This window comes from Larimichthys crocea, chromosome III, assembly GCF_000972845.2.
Source record: "Larimichthys crocea isolate SSNF chromosome III, L_crocea_2.0, whole genome shotgun sequence".
Lineage (NCBI taxonomy): Eukaryota > Metazoa > Chordata > Actinopteri > Sciaenidae > Larimichthys > Larimichthys crocea.
Genome location: NC_040013.1, coordinates 8,766,374 through 8,787,229, shown reverse-complemented (window position 1 = coordinate 8,787,229; position 20,856 = coordinate 8,766,374).

Below are 20,856 nucleotides of genomic sequence, written 5' to 3'. Positions count from 1 at the left end.
TGAACATGAATTGATTTTCTCTGCATAAGACACCTGTGCAAATCAAATCACTTCATTTGCCTCGACACCAGAATTTCATTCATGTTCTCACTCACATGGCATTAATAGAAATGTCAACTCCTAGACCATTTTCCTTGACATTTAAATTAATTTGGTACTTTTTGACCAATGCACCTGCAGTATGGGTCCTCATTCTAAGCCCTGCTGGTGGCTCATGTTGCTTTGAAAAGTCACAGTTGGAGGCTTGAGTGTTCAAACTATTTTATGAATGACCGATACCGCACCATAGCATTTACTTTAAACAGATCATTCTTATGGTCATGATGTGTTTAGGTTTCTTGTCTGCCCCTGCTAATATTTGTTCTACCCAACCACAGTACCTCGCTTGTAAGAGAAACTTGCATTTTCAGTCACGATTCAGTCTCGCACTACCTGTTCTGGAATGTTCTCCGAACTCTTGATTTGTGGTTTGATGTACTGCTTCCTAACTCCCAGCCAATCTCACCCATATTGCTAAATCAATATGTCCACTGACGGATGTTCAACCTGACAGATTGTGGGTGACAAAAATCAACTCAAACATTTGCTGGATGTCCATTTAACAATCCATTTGTATATAGAGGATGAGGTGATGGTGCCGGCCTTGGGGACACTATCCCTATTTCAATTACAGGAGAACTCTCTCAAGGATGAGGTTGAAATAGAGTTCACGCCGAGAGATACAGTACACAGCCTTCACTTACATGTCTTGGAAATTATGAAAACTGATTTTAATGATTCATATGCTATGGGCTGTGTCTGCGTTAGACCTTCAGCCATAAAGTTTTGAAGTTATAGACAGCACACAATAAGCACTTTTAATTATTGAGCATATTTCAAGTCATGGTAATGTTTACACAAAACTATTTAATCTAACTGAATACCAAGTGAATACTTGCTTTTGAGGTGTCATTTTTTTTACTTCTACTCTACTACATTCCAGTGGGAAATATTGTACTTTTTTACTCCTCTACATTTATACGACAGCCTTTATTACCAGTTATGTGTCGATTCAGATTAATAATACAAATTATAATCAACAAATAGGGATGTATTATGATGATGATGATTGTAATGATGATTGCTGGGATGATTATCACAGCTTAAGCCACCCAGCAGTATATAAAGTAGTGAAAATAAGCCCCAACTTTACCAGTTGCAATTTTAAAGTAATTGCTACACATTAATACACCAACAGACATAATCCAAATAGATTTAGTCATTTGAAATAGCTACACAATAAGTATTTTAGTTCCATTCTTTGATGATTATATGTGACCCATAAATTGAATTGAATGATTAATGCCAGTACTTACATACTCACTTTGTAATGGGGGACTTTTACTTGTAATAAAGTACTTCCTCCACCACTGACTCTTTCAGAGTTAACTTGTTCAAAAATCTCCATATGTGATGTGCAAGTGTTATGGGGACACAAAAGAACAAACTGTGAGTGAGAATGTGTGAGAGTCAGCAGGGGGAGGGAACTTATTAGTGAGAAAGTGCGTTATTTTTAAATTTCTGACTCATCCCTATTCACTTCTCTGCCAGCATGAGAGTTGTTCTGTATGACAAGACGCTAAACATTTCTTAAAGTAATAACAGTATACGTCTACACACTTTCTGCCCCACACTGCAGTATACTAGGGAACGCTCTTAATTGCCCCTGTAAGTACTAAAAAAAAATGAAATAAAGGCATATTTTTGAAGTACTGACTGCCTTGTGATTGTAGCACAAGATAGCTTTTGACAGTGAAATTTGACTGGAAGTATCTTGTTTGTGTCAGACATGTTAGCTCACTTCCATCTGGCAATATAACAAGATAAAAAAAAGTGGTGATCGCTGAAAGTTCCTCCCTTGCTCTCACTGTCAGTGACAGCAGAAGTAGCCTCCTTACATGACAATAACATCATCTAAGTCTTGAGGGAAACCTGCTAAGTCGGTCTCAATGCAGGCTAGGCAGGTCCTTAGCCAGCAAAAGGTATTAGACACAATAAGTGAGCAGACAAATCTGCCATGAGGAGGCTTGGCTGGCAAAGACAGCTAAATTCTCCAGTGGTGCATGAGCTATTCTCTACATAAGCACATCTCTGTGTCTAGAGGGGCCCCATGTACAATGCCCTCATAGCTGTAGCAGCCAGCAGCCACGAGCCCAAAAAAAATTAGGCTGGAGAAGCGGATGGAAATGGAGAAAAAATGGAGAAGAAGAAAAAGAACTTGTTAAGAAGTGGGTTGGGAAATAAATGCAGTCTTTATTTTTAGGTCTATACATCAAACATTTGTTTCTAGGCTGATAGGTGGAGCCCTATTTCTGTAAGTACTTACTGTTAAATTTGCTGAGGCTATTTTGCCTCCACGGAGAAAATTATGTTAAAAAAAGGACAACACAGTCTCATAGAATCCATGAAACGAGCACACTCCGAGGCACTTTATTTTATGGTCCAGTGGTGACTTAGTATTTACAACACTCTTGTGAGGTATTACTTTTAACAATATAAGAAGAGTGGTAATTAGATAGTGATTACTATATAACTTGGCTGTATTTTTACAAATAACCTACTCTAATTACATACGTAATCATTTGTAATCAATTATTACCTGTGTATTTAGAATTGAATCATGCATTATTACTAGCAAATAACACATTGGTTTATTGTGATTGCAATGAAACTGTGATACCACAGCAGATATATCAATGTACAGACAACTGACATTAGAGTCAAGCTCTATGAGGCTGCGCTCACATGGACAATGCTTATGTTTAGCTGTTCATCATTAGCCATTAGACAAGTGTTGGAAAATGAATAATCAGAATAATCAAAGTTACCATGATTCAGTCTAAAGGGGATATCACTGTCTGAGCCAAGCCACTTGATCACAAATGTCAACCTGATGATGGCACTGGAGTAAAAGTTGGGGATCACCAAAGTCATTGGGATCCATCATCTGGGAACCATGACTCTTGATATTAAATTTTAAATGCTGAGATATTTTACAGGATAAGGTAAAACGTTGACCTATTCATAATGCTGATGAAAACACAGGGGATAAGCAAAACATTAGGATTCATCCTGTGGGGATCATGGATATTTGTGCCAAATTTAATGGTAATTTAATCCAATATCTGAGATATTTGTTTTTATTTTAAGAGGAAAACTCTCAAATGGATTATGGCATATTGTGGCTCACTATCCTTTCCTGTGAGTATGTCGTTTCGATTACACCTCTTTCTTTTAATCAACACAGAAATTGGCAAAACAGTTTAACACCTCACATTTGCGGACAACTTTTTTTTATAAATATTATATATTTATCAGTATTTCATCCATAAATAGACCCTAAAAGGGCTCACAGTTTTATGCCAGCATGTCTTGAATGCACTTGAACAATAATATCAATACTACAGCATGTCTTGAATGCACTTGAACAATAATATCAATACTAAATGCATGACAGACCTCCATGTTGGAGGGCAATGTGTAAGAGAGCAGTCCTGAACAACTCTGTCACACACTCATCTGCATCTGTCACTTTCTCCGTTTACAGGCCCCCCGGTCATGTCACACAGACGTGTGAAAATAGTTGCTGAGAGAAAAGCGAAGAGGGAGACAGCGGGAACAGGGGCTGGGAGTGAGAAATCAAGCAATGATGAAATGAAGGGAAGTGGGATAAACAAGGGAGCAAAATAAAGAGCGAAGAAAAGTGAAAGCAGACGCAGAAGGGTGGAGAGAAAATCACCACATCAACTTGACAAGAGTCTTGATAGCTGTGCCAGACAGCTTCCAATTTGGAGCACCTAAACTTCCTATCTTAAATGTAATTTAGACAGCAATATAGAAAGACAGCTTGTATTTTTTTTAAACAACTCACACTGACTTGCAACTCGAGCATGTTAAAATCTTTAACAAATTTCCAGATTGTCAGATGTTTTACATACGCAAGTGAATTATGTTTTGGATGTTCTAGGACTGAAATTTGGCTTTAAATAAAAGTTTAATTGTAATGAAAGAAGCAGTTGGTAGTAACTTGTGCCAGTTCTTACAAAATAATAAATGAAAGGCACTAAAGGATGGTGAGTACTCTGAAATGACGTCAAAGAATGTATTTATGGGTATTACCAGGCTACGTATCCTGGTTATTTAAAGCATGAGTGCATCCTTAACCTACAAGACCAGGAAGAAATTATCATCTGAACAATTAAAAAAACCTACATCAGATGCACTTAACTGCTGCCTCAAATCATAGAGCAGCAAAAACTCTGACATCATATTGACACACCAATTAGAAGAGTCATGTAACACCCCCGGTAATATCACCAGACATAATTGCAGAGCTAAAATAGAATGATGGCTGGATCAATACAGAAAACCTTAGAGGGAGAGTGTGTGTGTGTATGAAAGCAAGGCCGTGCTTCATTGTGTAGAAGTCGATCTGTGCAAAGGAAAAAGGTGGGAGAGAGAGGTGGGAGGAGGGTTCCCAAAGGATACCACCATCTCATAGCACAGTGCCCGTTGGTACCTCCTGGGTTGGAACTAATTGGTGCGAGATTAACTTTCCAGTGGGATATAATGACCCCGAGCGCTCCCACACATCTTTGGATCAGTGACATCGGAAAGGGCCAGTTTCCGTGCCACACACTGAAAGTGATTATTTGGTCCTGGACTGTCTGGCTACCACTTTAGCCCAATGGGACAAAAATAGCACACTTCTGAAAACACAGTCGGCCCGTGATATCTGTTTATGAGAATGTGGAACATCTAAGAACTACTGTGTGTGTGTGTGTCGCACCTGCAGCTGCTGCATTGTGGTTACATCAGTATCAAACGGGATCAGAAGAGGAAGGTCTGTTTAGAAGCTGCTGTTCACTCATAAACATTTTACTGTAATGAGAGACATAAATTACATAAGTGAGTTTTCTTTTTACGTCATCTGGAACAGCTATTGGAGGATGGTCAGGATAAATGCTTATGGCCTCTAGTTTGTGGAAAGTAGGCAACTGGCATCTCCCTGCAGAGCAAAACGGAGGACAAATTGGTGTTCTTTCATAGCTGCGTATACACTTTCTGATTGTGCTTACGCGGCTTTGTTTTAGGTTACATTAGTCCTCAAACAGCTGCTTGTTTTTCTTGTGCCCACTCCCGGTTTTTACCACCCGATCTTGACAACCTGAGGACAGCGTCGGTCAATTTCGATGTTGTGCTATCGGTCGCTATCGGACAGACTCGGTGTGTTGACATGTTGGTCTTCACCACCATCGATCCAGCATGTGTTTGATTATTGGGTGGCAGCTTGTTTTGGCAGGATTAGTGCTCCGAACAACAGCTTCACCCGCGCTGCGCTGCTGTTTGTTCTTTGCAAAACTGATGCCGATTCACATCGTAGCACAGAGCGTTTCACCTTGATGAGAAACGCAACGCTGTCGGTGTCCAAGTTGCTTCCTCTGCTCTCCTATAGCCTGATTCAAGAGCCTGACGTGTAATGAAAGAAATGTTTTGTATAAAGGGAGCGCCACAGTCATTGGGGATCAAGTTACATGTTGGTAACATTCATCCCTACTTCAATAGATGCTGGACACTGGTACTATTTCTCAGACAAAGCAATTTAAATCATGAAAATATATTATTATGGGAAAAAAAAATATTTGTTTTGGAAACAACACGGCATTAAGTCAATTTTAAAATGGGATATGCCCAACTCTTTCTGATCTTCTCTCATTTATTCCCCTCTTCAACATGAGTATTAATGAAAACACACAGAAAAACATGTATAATTGCTGTCCCTTTTCTGCCATCCTCATCTTTTTCACACCATCACTGCTCCTCTTCTGCATATTCCCCCAGAGACAAGCAATTGTCAGTTCTACCCAAGATGCTTCTGCACATAATAGTCCTTTTGAAGGGATGCACAGTGGCTATAAAAAAAAAAAAAAAGAAAAGAAAAAAAGAAAAGTCATTCATTCGGAGAAAGGAGACGTCTTCTGCTAACGGTTTGAATCTACGTCAGATGTCCCCGGTTATCACAGCAGACTTGACAAGGTGCAGCTACCACAACTCATTTCACCTGTCAACAGCGGGTATATTGACACATGGAGGGGAGACGGCGTTTTCACGGGTGAGTGGCACACAGTAGCGGAAACCATTTTGCAAAGGTAACCAGACTATTTGTGGGTCATATCCCCCTTTCAAGGATGTGTAGCGTTTCACAATGCTTCAGCGACTCCACACTATCAGTGAAATTGTTGCGTCTGATTTCCAGCATGACATCCTGTCTTTATTTCAGTAGAACCACTATGTCGTGTCTTTATAGAAATCACTAAATCTGCAATGAACTCAGGTCAGTGTTATGAATGAAAAGACTGAAGGTGAACAAGTTGGAAAGGTTTCTTTGTCTACTGAACATTTGCAATACATTTTTATGTTTCATTCATGCCCACATTAAATACACTTTATAATGCATTAAGGGACTACCTGTGGTTCTATTTTCTTCATAAATGCATTCATTTAATAATAACCCAGCCATGCAACTGTTAGTTAACAATAAAGTAGCTCTCCATACATTTGCAAGATCACCGCAGGATTGCAATTTCATTTGAAGTGATTTTCTCACTTGCATATGCTCATGCTGGGAAGGTCAGATTTATTAGACTCAAAATAGATCTGGCTTATGAATCAGTACATTCAGAAAAACACACACACACACACACAACAAATGAAGACTGTATTAGAAGAAAGCATAGTCTTATACTGGAGTTGTGGTCTTGTTTTTACTCCAGTTTGGTGGAGTTCGAGGTTAAAACAGTTTTTAAATAGTTTTCAGTCCAGGATTTTGTGGGCGGCCCTAAAGGGTGGCTTGATGACACGCTGAGGCCACCCTGAGTATACCCCTACAGCCCTAGCAGAAAGCTAGAGATGACGTTTCAGTTGTTTCAAAATGGCTGCTTGAGTGCTCCCATGAGTGAGCGTGGCTTCAGCACATTCAGCAGACTCGCCCCCACAGTCCTTGAGCTGAGAATACTGCTCATTTACCTGATTTTGACACCCAAAATCATAAACTTGTTGATATTTTTAAGCCTTCAAATTTGGCTTTGTCGTTAACACTTTCTTCTTGGGTGACTGGAAAGTCGGAACACATTTATTCTTACTTTATTCTTTCTTTAACAATAAAAAAAAGATTAAATACAAGCAATGTGGAGCTGTGGATTGCACTGTTGATTCTCAGTAGGATTAGCAGGACAGGAAAAGTTTTTATGTTCAAGAGAAGCGCTTGAATCCGTGGTGAAACTATTTCTATTAGGCATTTTTTTCTGATATTTTTATGTAGGACATTGAATAACGATGTTGTATTTTTGTGCATTAATAAGTGTCATGCTCCCACCCAACTACACTGAACAAAAATATAAACGCAACACTTTTGTTTTTGCTTCCATTTTTTATGAAATGAACGCAAAGATCTAAAACATTATCTATACACACAAAATAACCAGTTCTCTCAAATATTGTTCACAAATCTGTGTAAATCTGTGACTACCTCACGCAGTGCAACACATACCGTCGCATAGAGTTCAGATCAGGTTGTTGATCGTGGCCTGTGGAATGTTGGTCCACTCCTCTTCAATGGCTGTGCGAAGTTTCTGGATATTGGCAGGAACTGGAACACGCTGTCGTATACGCCAATCCAGAGCATCCCAAACATGCTCAGTGGGTCCGGTGAGTATGCTGACCATGCAAGAACTGGGATGTTTTCAGCTTCGTGGAATTGTGTACAGATCTTTGCAACATGGGGTCGTGCTTTGTCATGCTGCAACATGAGGTGATGGTCGTGGATGAATGGCACAACAATGGGCCTCAGGATCTCATTACGGTATCTCTGTGCATTCACAATGCCATCAATAAAATGCACCTGTGTTCGTCGTCCGTAACATATGCCTGCCCATACCATAACCCCAATGCCACCATGGGCCACGACATCCACAACATTGACATCAGAAAACCGCTCACCCACACAACGCCACACATGCTGTCTGCCCTGAACAGTGAAAACCGGGATTCATCCATGAAGAGAACACCTCTCCAACGTGCCAGACACCATCGAATGTGAGCATTTGCCCACTCGAGTCAGGTCGAGACCCCGATGAGGACGACGAGCATGCAGATGAGCTTCCCTGAGATGATTTTTGACAGTTTGTGCAGAAATTCTTTGGTTATGCAAACTGATTGTTGCAGCAGCTGTCTGAGTGGCTGGTCTCAGATGATCTTGGAGGTGAACATGCTGGATGTGGAGGTCCTGAGCTGGTGTGGTTACACGTGGTCTGCGGTTGGATGTACTGCCAAATTCTGCTGCTTTGTGAACAATATTTGAGAGAAATGGTTATTTTATGTATATAGAAAATGTTTTAGTTCTTTGAGTTTATCTCATGAAAAATGAGAGCAAAAACAAAAGTGTTGCATTTATATTTTTGTTCAGTGTATTTCCCGGGGTGAGACTTTTTATAGTTATGTTGTGACAACCACGTTGTGCTTAAGTCCCTAATTGTGCCATTTGCAATGGGCAGAAGGTCTTATATAAGAAGTGCTCTTACATATATTGGTATCGGTATTCTCTTTGTAATTATACGCAAATGGAACAGAGTTAAATTTCTGGAGTTGGTGAGCAACTCTAAAGTAAATACAACAAAAATCAATTCTGGTTCAACTGGCTGAATGTGAAAAATACTGCACTAGAAAAAAGAACAGCCCATCCAGGTTTAGAAGGTGCTAACAGGACAAGACTTTTTGGCCTTATAGATAAAATAGACATAGGGCTACTGAATAAAGATGAAATCAATGTTGTGAGAATTCATGTTAGACAGATGTTACGGCTTCGTCATCTCCACTCACAGAAATTTCAACTGTAGCCCCTACACTCATTAATGCTAAAACAAGTGAAGTACATCAGATTTAAGTGCTAAATTAAGCTTCCAAACGCCTGCCCCATGAGTCGGGGAGGCAGTTAACTGTCATTAAACACCAATAATATTTAATTCAATTCCCATCCCTAACAGATGTTTATTCACCAAAGTCAAGTAGTGATCGACCCGTGTTCAAGCCAAACAGATGACAGATGACATCCAGATCAGCTGTCACTGTACCGCATAAATGGGGGCATAACACATCGACTCTAGCCTCCTCTTAGACACTGTCACACTCAGTTTTAAACTGATATACAGTCCAGACACAGACCATAACACGACTGCATGTTCTGTATCTCTTCCAAGCACTGAAAAAAAAGACTGTGCCACAACCAACTTTGTGTAACATCTATTCTGGTTCATACAGGATTCAACTTGTGATGGGGCTCAGTGGGCTTCACGCATATTTATTAACATGCATAATTCACAAGCTTGAGGTCCAAAAGGAACTTTGTGTGATCCAAAACTGACCATAATTCAATATTTTTTGAAATAGACACAGTGGTAACAAATCTTAAAATGCACATACAATATATGGCCCCATATGACAAGAACACAGGATCATGAGACAATTAAAAACCTCTATAAATGATATTAAGCAATGGAAGGATGTGGTTTCAGGGGAATAAATGAAAAAAAGAAAAAGCGGGATGGAATTAAACATATTGTGTTCCTCTGACCCCCTAAAACCTGTCAAAACCGAGTTAACCAAAGTAAAGGACTTACATTTTTAGGTTCTGAATTCTGAACTGAGTGGAAGATGAGACCTCTGTGTGTGTGTGTGTGTGTGAGAGAGACTGTGCTGACACACAAAATGGGAGAACAAAAAAAAACATTCCCATAGACTTGTGAATAATTCACAAGCTTACCAGGCTGAGGTTGTTAGGCCTTGTTTTGATAATACCACTCCAAACCACAGAGGGAAGAGGATGTCTGAAGTGTCTGAAGAGTGGAGGGACAGACACAACACTTCTACACTATACTGTTTTACTGAGTCAAAACCTGATTCATTTCACGAACACATCTATTTTATCCCAAGCTGGTTCATGTTCATTTTTTAACAGTAAAAGAAAAACTCATTTTGTCTCCTTTGGAACGACTTTACTGGAGGCACAGGTGATGGTTTGTGCACCTGACATTAAGTTTGGTGTCTTTTAAAGATCTCTTTAATTACGTCATTGCAAAGTAAATTTGGCAAAAAAAAACAAAGAGACTTTGCTCTTCTTCTGCATTCTTAATTTTATTTGTTCTGTTCCTGTAATATGACTTATTAAGAAAGTAACTTTAGTTATGCCATGGAAAAAAAGCAAATGAGATCACTTTTGCAACTTTGAGCCCGCAATGCCCACAGCTTGTACCGTGCTATGAAAATAGAACAGGTATTTAGAATTATTTTAGGCCATTGTTTCCTTTAGACAGAAGCTAAGATATTTAGTTTAGTTTTTTCAGAGTGCGTTTGACCCAGAGGACACTATGCAGAAGCACAGAGGAGCAGCAGAGGTCCACACTCTTAGAGGTTGATTTCAAACCTTTTCCACACGATTCTACACAGATATGCTGCACCTTATCATATTAGAGAGGGAAAGCAGCTTTTAATATCTACCCCATAGATTTTCCTAAGCAGCACTTTGAAACCGAAAATATGCGCGATACCCGCTGCCATATTGGCTGTGCTGCCTCCCGGCTAATCTAAATATCGGCAAAAATGTGGATCATCAGTGGACCTAGAGTGGGCCGAATGATGCCTGGGTGCTCTAATAAGCCATCTGTAACGGCACCTAGCTGTCAATCAAAGCGGTAACGCTGTTGTGCCTTAATATCATTTAAACAGGTGAATTAAAAAAAATAAAGAATCAACCCTGTACAGTTTTCATGAATGGGGAACTTAGCTATAGAGACCTAAACCATTTTTTTGAACCAGGCTGTGAACATGTTTATTTCTGCTGTGAAGTTGGACATTTTATTATGGGCTCCTATGAAGGATGAAACGTTCTGTAGCCAGCCTCAAGTGGCCGCTTGAGGTATTACAGTTTTGCAGCTTGTTCTACCCTCATTGATAAAATGGGCTGGACAAAATAGCAGAAACACCTTTCAGTATAACACAATATGATTCAACAGCCCCACAACATCCAGCCTCAAACATGATCATAAACCTGAACCCCTCTAAAACCATTTCGACAAAAATCATTACCACCACGAAGACAGGATTTATTATTATATATGGTAGCTTTAGCTACAGCATGTATTATGCTGAGCGTATGCTAAGTTGTATCAACCCCAAGGAATTTTAAAAGGCTACCTTTGACCCTCACACAAACAAAGCTTTTGCACGGGCAATAAATTATGACATCGCATACATGATAATTTATGACACCACAGTGGAGCACATACACCACACACACCAGGAAAAAAAACATGTCAGGTGTGATTTTTGTGTGTGTGTGTGTGTTTCCTGATGTTGTTTCATTTCTGCTTGGCTTCATGCTGTCATGAGCAAGCTTCTCACCACTACAAATGACACATCCTGGCCGACACCTGTCCTGTCCTTCAACGAAATCAAAGTAAAGGTAACTCTCAAGATATCACCGTAGGTTCTTTGTTGGTACTGCTGTCATCAGCACTTTGACATTTTTCAGACATGTTCTTTCATTCATGAAATAGTGATGCTCTGACTGCAGGAAAAACAAGGATGCTAGTAGAATGCTGAGCTGATGGGAGTGACTGAACGCACAGGTCACAGAGGAGTCAACATCGAGTAATTATCCAATAGTATGTTATTATGATTTTTAGATAACACGATGTGCAATTCTAATTCTGACAACCTCAGAACAGACAATGCCTTGCATACCGCTTTGTGATCTTTGGCGCCTCCGTGAGGGTGGATCAAATTTGGGAATCACTGAATTCGATACCCAAGAGAGACACAAGAGATTTATGGCTTTGCACGGTATACAATGCTAACTCTTGGGAGATTAAGGTCAAAAGGAGCCAGTAAAAGAGGTCACATTGCAACAATAAACCTAAGCCAATTTCACATCCAAAGACAGCGAGAGCGCTTAAATGCTGACCCAGAGCTCAGAAAGACCAAACAGGCTCGGACTTGACAACATTTATCACACACGCGTCAATACTTTTACTCACAGATCCCCGGCCTTAACTGTGTTAGTTTTACAGTATTTCATATCTTAAATTCCTTCTTGTCACAAAGCCTTCAGAACTGTAAATGTATAACTCAGTTGTGACAACAACAGTCATATGAAATGACCTTGCTCAAGCACACATACAGACAGTAGTGTTTTGCCCATTTAGTAAATGGGCATGAAAATGATCATAACAGGAGGTCATTAGACCACATCTATACTTCTAACATGGTTTCTTCACGTTCATCGCGTCTTGTCACGTCTAGCAGAGCCTTAATATATTTCAATTTAAATTCCACATATAATTTATATTCCTCGTGTACATTAGGAGGGGAAGGGAGTTACTGGATCTCCATCATTCAGCTTAGTTCATGCCAAAGCGTGTGCTTGAACTGACTCACACGTTTAGATCCTAACACCAAAAAATCAATTTAATAAAAATGTCATAGTTGTGGGGTGAAGATGTTGCTTCAAATTGGAGTCGCTCCTCTTCTCTTAGCTCTGAGACGTGCGTATTGCAGAGCATGTGTATTTGTCAAGGCAAAGCATATTGAAAAATCAGAAAAATATCACAAAACAAGCCATGGTATTTATCATAAACCACAACATGGAACATTGGCCTCAAAAAGTTAGTTAGGCCAGTGCCTTGCATGCAAACGTTGTGCAGGTGCTTTACCTAGAATTGATACAAAGTGTCTATTTTAAATCTCCCATGTTGATCTAATTATCATGATAAATGTACATAACAGTAGTTCGACTCATATTTACAGCTCCTTATGTGTATGCATTTATATGTGCCTGCTAGATACCCACAAGAGCAAAGCTAAGGTAGAGGGAGTGTGCAGGCTTCCATCTAACTTTATGCTGGCAGGGAGCTGCTGTTAAAAATAGCCACAAGCTGAACACACCAGTTTCTTCCTACTTTCCTCGCACCAAAACCACGGCACACATCACGGAAATACATACAGTACCTTTGTGCAGACAAATATGTTCACAACCTGTACTGGTGGTGGTGGTGCAGTATTGCTATCTGTGTTTGTCTTTGTGGTGTAGTACACCTGCTGTGTCTGGCTCCATTTCTGAGGTTTGTGCTGCCTAGTTTGGCAAAGATTCCAGACAAAATCCACATGCTGCAACAGGAAAGTATGCAGGTTTTACCCCTGGGCCATCAGATGATTCTGACTAGTCATAAAATAGCCAGATCTTTCTTCTCACTTTGCTGCACTTCATGTCTGAAACTGTCAAAAAAGAATGACAGCAAAAAGGAAGAAAGACAGGAAGGAAAATCCAGAGTGTCTCTATCCAGTGTCATTCCAAACAGTTGTTCCTAGGTTGTTTGCACATTGGCAAAAAGCACGTTGGCACTCAAGCAACAAAAAATAAATGGATGAGATGAAGAGACTAACTTATGATGGCAGAAGTTGGAAGAAAACCAATTTAAGGGTGCCAGTCTGCCAGTTTAAGTACAGAGGCAGAAATCACAATTCTGCTGTAAAAAGCCGGAGTCAAATTAGTCTGACGATGTGTCTGGTATTCATTTTACTTTTCTTCCAGGGATAATGATGACACCCAATCATGTGAGAGAAAATTCTGTCCTTGGGCCACTTAAAAGCCACTTCCTCAACCTCAGGCATACCTTCTAATGACTGAATCGGACCTCATTTCAGTGAGCACCAACGACTGCCATTACCTTTTCATAAACCTATGACCAGTAGGCAGATATATTAATGTGGGCAAAGTCTATTGCAGTGCTCATGATGGGACCGCAATGAGTGTTGTAGACAGTTTTTTTATCCTAAGTCAGAACCTGTGGTTCATGTGGAGCACCAAGGTATGGTGATCCCTCCTTGTGTTACTGTCCCTCCAGGAAACACAATCCAGGGTATCACGAATGCAGAATTTTGTAATAAAATACTGCAGCTTAGCTAATTTGAACTGTTCAAGCTTTTCCTGAACTTTGAAATGTCTGTTTGCACAGAAGGTGGACTACTTTGGAGATTTAGGAGGAAGGGATCTTGCCATGCCTAGCAGGGAAAGGAGGTTGCATATAGTATGGGCATGCAGATATTGGATTGAGAGAGACTGAACCCTTCCTTTAAATAAACTGCCAAAGCCATGGGGAAATAAAGGCCCATCATTTGAATAAAGTACTGCAGGAGAAAAACAGTAGGTAGCAGTCTACTTTACAATTTCCTCATGATTGCATGAAGTCCAAAATGAGCAGTTGGTCAAATTGCTGGAATATGTGTGATACAGTGTACTTTTTGTGGTCATGTGACAACAGACTATGTGTCCTATTATTTAAAACCGACTTAATGACATATCATCATCAAGTGTTTTGACCCCAAATTTAAATAAGTACATAATTAATACAAAATTAATTTACCCTAATGGGTCTATATTTCACATCAGTCAAAATATTTCACTCAAAGCTAAAAATATTAACCACATTGAGGATCAGCAAAGTCTTAGGCTCCTCCCTCAGGGAGCCATGAAAGTCTGTACCAAATCCATCCAGTAAATGTCAAGCTATGTTATGGAATAAGTGCCAACTCTCACTTCGCTAGTGGCACTTGAGGTAAAGCCGGAGGATCACCAAAGTTAGTGCAGTTCATTCTCTTAGGGACATTGAATGTCTGCTGTAAAAGTTTTGGGAAAACATTCAATATTCATTAGAAGATTGGGTTAAGGGATCACCAAACTGAGGAGGATTCATCCTCTGAATGTCTGCACAGAATTTAATGGGAGTACAGACAATATTCCATTCTCGACGAAATGGTGGTCAAACCAACTTGATCAATTAACAGACCAACAGTGCGATCCCTACAGACCTGCTGCCAGCAAAGATTTACCCCAGAAGAGTGGTGAACAGAATACTATGTTTTACAAGGAGCTTGCTACTATGCAAAGTGGTTGTTGGTGATTACAACCGTTGCATGAATGATTTCCAGCCAATAAACATGTTATATGAATCAATGAAATCATTTACAATAAACCCAAATAATAAGGCGTTACTATCTTTTTCTCACTTAGGAAATCCACGAACATGTTGATGTGTTTGCAGCTGTGAACAAACTGTATTCAGACTCGAGGTGTAGAATAACAAGAGGCACAACCAACCACTGCTATTAAAATGTAAAGTACCGGAATAAAACATGAATATGAACATCAAGTAGAAAAAAAATAAAATTAAGATACAAAAAAGACAGAGAAATGAGAGAGACAGAAAGCAGGACATGGAGTACAAGGTTTAGACAGCCAGATGGAGAGAGCAAAAGAAAGAGTTTAAGATGCCACAAGCCACAAAAAAGTTGAGACATGGTGAGGAAATAATAACAAAAATAACAAGTGTTTACCTAAACTATCAGGAACCTTATCACGATTGCATATAAGAAGGCAACCTGAGTCTTACTGATATGAAGCAACAGTGAACGCTGCTCTTGAGTAAATTGCGACTTTGTCACAGTCGCAAAAATAATGTGTTTGCCGTTCAGCCCAGGGTGATAACAACTAAGGGCAGCACGAGAAACACAAGTATGTTATTGAAACAATTAGCCCGTTAACATAATTTCACATTTTAACTTTTTTTTCTGCATAAATACTGCAAATTATAGACATCTGCTCATCAGCAGTGGAAAGAGCCACTTATCTTTCTGCTTTATTTAATGCAGTACGTGTTCATTGTTGGCTGACAATGATGGAGCCATTTTCTATGGTCTTCTCTAACTCTTCCCCATGTAACGTAATACTCGAGTTGAGTGGTATTTTTAATGCACAGAGTCAATGTGCTGCACTTGTGTACACGGCATTATATGTTGGTTTAAGTACTCTATGTGTTTGTGTGTGTGAGAACGTGACAGATGGGCAAAGAGATACTGCCATGTTTTACCACTCGGCTGTTCTAAGCTCTCTTTCCGAGACACCTCTCCTCCCCCCTCGCTCCTTTTAACACACACAGACCATACATCAAACCATGCATTTATGCCAAGCAATTGAATTCTTATTGGATATAAATCCGAGCAGTGACAAATGAGGTCTCTGTCTGCGTCTTCGCCTTATAAACTGACGTGCATCTCTCATGACTGATACCTTTAATTAGCACAGCAGTCGGAGAGATCCATGGCTCTCTGTCTTTCACCTCTCGAGCCAAGACTGAGTGAAGTCGCAGATAAGAACCATTTTGTTGCCAAGTTAACTGTAGCCGCGAGGCACTTTCAGGAAAATTATGAAAACTTTAAGGTCTGGCTAGCTGAAAAAGTAGAAAACAAGAGGTTGAACCCATCCCTGCATTTGAGAATTTAAATCTATTTGTATGCAGATTCCTATAATATTGGAAATATTTAAGAGAGTGAACTGAATGTTCATCATTTTACAGCTGTTAAACAGTGGTGATATACATTTAGAATGGATATACATATTTATGGTGCTCTTTAGCACTTTTGGCAGTAATATTGGTAATAAATTCATAATTTCAGTTTCATCCTCTGATTGCAGCTTCATGTGAGGGTTTCCTGCTTGTCTCTCTTATGTATAACTGAACTGAATGTTTGAATGTGCTTTACTCAGGCCAAAAAAAAAAATAAATTTAAAGATGTCCTCTTGAGTTTTGTGAAATTCTGATGAGCATTGTCACTACGTTCTGGCATTTATGAATATTATGATTGAAAGTTAAAATTTCTTCTGTGAAGGATTATCTTCTATCTTCTAGATTTGGATGGTTTGCAGTCCATCTCCATGGTTCGGGTCAGTGCAGGAGTCAATAAGCTTCTCGGGGGCAAGGCAGCGGAGTTAAAGGAGATTCTTCCTGAACTGTCATGGCTGACATGTGTCTTCATCGGTGCATGGAGTTAAAGAGAACAGTGTCTCAGGATTGGGGAACATAAAAAAAAAAAATCCTTTTGACTTTATTGGACCATGTCCTCATGTGCACTAGAGCAGTTTGCAGCTGTGAGTGATGCAGTCAAGATGTAAATGGGGGTTAATTTTCAAATCCAGATGAAAAGAAAGCATTGCGAAGTGGATGAGTTTGGGTGTCTTGGGGTCTCATTCGCAAGTAACGGAAGAAGGGATCGTAAGCTTGGCAGCTGCTCAGGGGTATCACCCGCATCACCGCAGGCTTTGTATCAGACTGTAGTGGGGAAAAGACAGCTGAGCTATAAAGCAAAGCTCTTAAATTAGCAGTCAGGCATTTTACCTATGGTTAGAAGCTTGGGTAGTGGCTAAAAGATTTATATCATGGTCAGAAGCGGTCAAGATGAGGTTTTGCAATAGGGGAGCTGGGTTTACCTTTCATGTTAGAGGAAGATGCTATTGGGTCTTGGGAGGACCTCAGTATCTAACATTCAGAGGAACTAGTTAAGAAGGATTTGACCCTGAGTAAAGGAGTTCTTCTTGTCCCCTTTTTAGTCTGGATGATATCCAGATGCGACCTTATGGGAGGTGACCCCCAAGGTAGAGCTACAACAGCTAAAGAAGACTGCAAAAGGAAAAGACTTAAGAGCTGCCCTGTTTATCCCGTTGCCACCGCCACCCCGACTAGGCAAAGACAAAGAATCCTTCCCTGCCTGTGTTCAGTGATCTCATTCAATCATTACTTTCTTTATGTGATGCAGTTACTGCTGAAATAGGTTGTTGGGGCATTAAATAGCACAGAGAGGGATCAATCTGAGGTGTAAAACATGGGGTAATTAGTTGTTGAGAAGACGAGTTTTGGACAGCATGGACGAGAAAGTGGAATTGTTCAAACATATGTGATGACTTTATTGGTTGGATGATTATTTACACCCAGTGTTGCTACATGTGGTCATAACTGTTACATGAAGAAACAAGTTTTCAAGTGGTTATTTCATTGCATCTTAAAGAAGGTGCCTAAAAAGTACATATGTTTCTAGAGAGAGTAATTACTAATCTTTTAAGTCATAGTGGATCAACTGAAATCAAACAAATGCCGGAACAATCTTAATCATCTGACAAGAAAAAAAGGGAGCGCGAGGCCATTTACTGCCCATGACAGTCATAATGACTGAACATTAAAATCAGAGCCACTTTATCTGTCCCAGAACATTAGATTTTCTTGTGAAATCATTAAGTACTCACTTTGTTCACTCTTTTTATTGTATTCCCTCCATCTCAAGTGTGTGTCAGTTGTATGCACAAATTTGATAAGATGTCCTCTGATAAATAGCACACATGTGAGCCAGGAGACACTCAGTATTGTGAGTGAGGCAGAGAGATTTATTAGAAGCCGAAAAGGGATCATGGTCTCTCCACAAAGCCAAATAGTTCTCTCTCAGCATTGAAATTATTGTATTTTGTATTCAAAGATGTTTTTAGGGTTTGGGGTTTTTAAGAGCTTTGCTTGCTTTAATGCATTTCTTGTCATGAAACATAACTTATTTATTAAGAAATTGGACATAGAGCTAAGGATAATTGTTTCTAACCAAATTATAGTCATAGTAATCAAGTCAGTGTCCAGTGAAAACTATGTTCTTCCATTTTTGAGTGGTTTTCAACTGATACATGATATAAAAGTGTGAAAATAACCAACTCCGAGATGGATTCTTAACAAAAAGCAGTTTGTTAAATCAGTCTTGGTGTAAGAAAGTACTTTGTTGTTCGTTCACATGTTGCTGGTTATATCAGACATACTATTTGTACACATCTACTGGAGGGAAGTACTTTCATGGAGGTGTCTTTTTTACCAGAAGGTGCCCTGGTTGTTGCAGAAAACCTGCAGAAAAAAGGAACAGTCAGACTTGCAACTCAATTACCTTCAGCTCTTGTAAACAAAGGAGTCCGCGTGGGAACAGCACACTTTAAGTTTTTTGTTTTTTTCCAGTGTTTTTGCAGTGTAAAGTCAGAGGAAAGAGAAAGAGACATAGGGCGGTCCGAATGTAAATGGTGGAACAGCTATGTCTGAAACATCACAGCTTATCGCTCCTGGCTCAGCTCTCCCTTGCTCAGACAGTCTGCGTTTCTCTAGAATCTCTTCCTCTCCCCCTAACTCTGCCTCCCTAATCATCCTCTCGCTTCCTTCCTGTCTTTCCATCCCAACTTTCTCGAAAATGCAGGGATGTACACCCAAGCACCGATGCTGCTCTCATTTACGCAGGTCTTCACATGGCCAATCGCAGCCTGACATTTTGTCTCACAGTTCAGTGCATACTATTCCCAAAGGGATCTATTAAGATATGGTACTCAGTGAGCCAGGGAAAAGGAGAGCCATGCTGCAGAGTGAATTAGTTAATCAATAATATGGGGAAGCATTAAAATAAATGCATTTTTTACGTTGATATAGAACAGAGGTGCGGCGCTTTCGCAATTCCCTGAGGTATTGATCACGGCAAATTGTGGGTGGACACTTTTTCCAGGGTAATCGTAGCAACAGTGAACTTTGGTATTTCTGTGAGTCAGCCCTAAAAACAAGCATTTGGCTAGCTTCAAATTCATGTTCACCTCTACAAAACAATAAAAAGACAGTAATGATGTTGAAAGAACGTGTTATTGTTGCAGTACAGTTATTTCTGTCTGACGGTATGGCCTCTGAGGGCACAATAACCCTGGAGTGATTCTTTTTTGTCCTCATGCAAATGATACTTTTCTTTAATTCTCAGGAGAGAAAAAGAGGAACTAGGCTCATTATCATGCAACTTTGCTGCATTACTGCACCACTGAACTCCTTTTACCTTGGCTAACATCAAACTGAACCTACTCTGTTCACCTCGTTTCTGTACGACATACTCCAGTCCCTAAAAACCCCCGAGGGATGCTTAACAGCAGCTCGATTGAGACTTACAAAAAAAAAAAAGCTACGGATGATAAAATGATGTGTAACGCAAGCAAGTAGCCACAGTAATCTTGAGCCGGGGGCATTTTTCATTATGCAATTATATTTCATTGCGGAGTGGACAAAAGGGCCTCGATCTGGGAGTTGTTGAAAATGGAGCATGGATAGAAATGGAGAAATAAAACATTACAAGCTGGTAGGTAATAGCAGGATATACAGACTGCACTGTGTACAAGGCCCAGTAAAAGCACATAGGGGTACCTTTAAACAGACTTGTACAAACATCCTCAAATTATCTCAGATTTATGTGTTCCGGTGAATCATATCTATCTGGATACCAGTGTATTAAAATGAGAAACACAGCCATGGACTGTGTGGTCTGTGGTGTAGTACAGACAGTATATTTGACATGTACTTCCTTTAAAATAACAAAAACAAAACAGGAAAGTGCAAATTAATTAAGAAAGGGGAGAGATCTCCATATCACAATATTAAACGAGGAATATTGGCCAGGTGGACAGAAACATGACTCCTAATAAATGCTAATATTATTCTGTGTCTGCCGGATGTGCTAGGCAAGTTATACATTTTCCATTTCAGCTTTATAGGTGATAAAACAGCATAGAAAGAGACTAAATAAATGCAGAAATGTGAAAGGCCCTGTCTACAGGCAATGTTTAGTTTGTCTGTTCTGGGCTATGGTACAAAGTTCAACACAGTGGACTAATTTGAAAGTGACGTCTAACACGTCAGTCCATAATTTCCAAAATGGTGTTCGATTTTGTAGAGATGTGGTAACTGGGAAAGCCATACTGATGTACTGTATATAATTTATGTCATTCTCATACTCATTAAACCATTCAGTGAGCCCTTGTGCCCTATAGATGGCATCTGCATTCATTAATATTCTCCACTCAATTATTTTTGGTTCATGTTTTTTTCA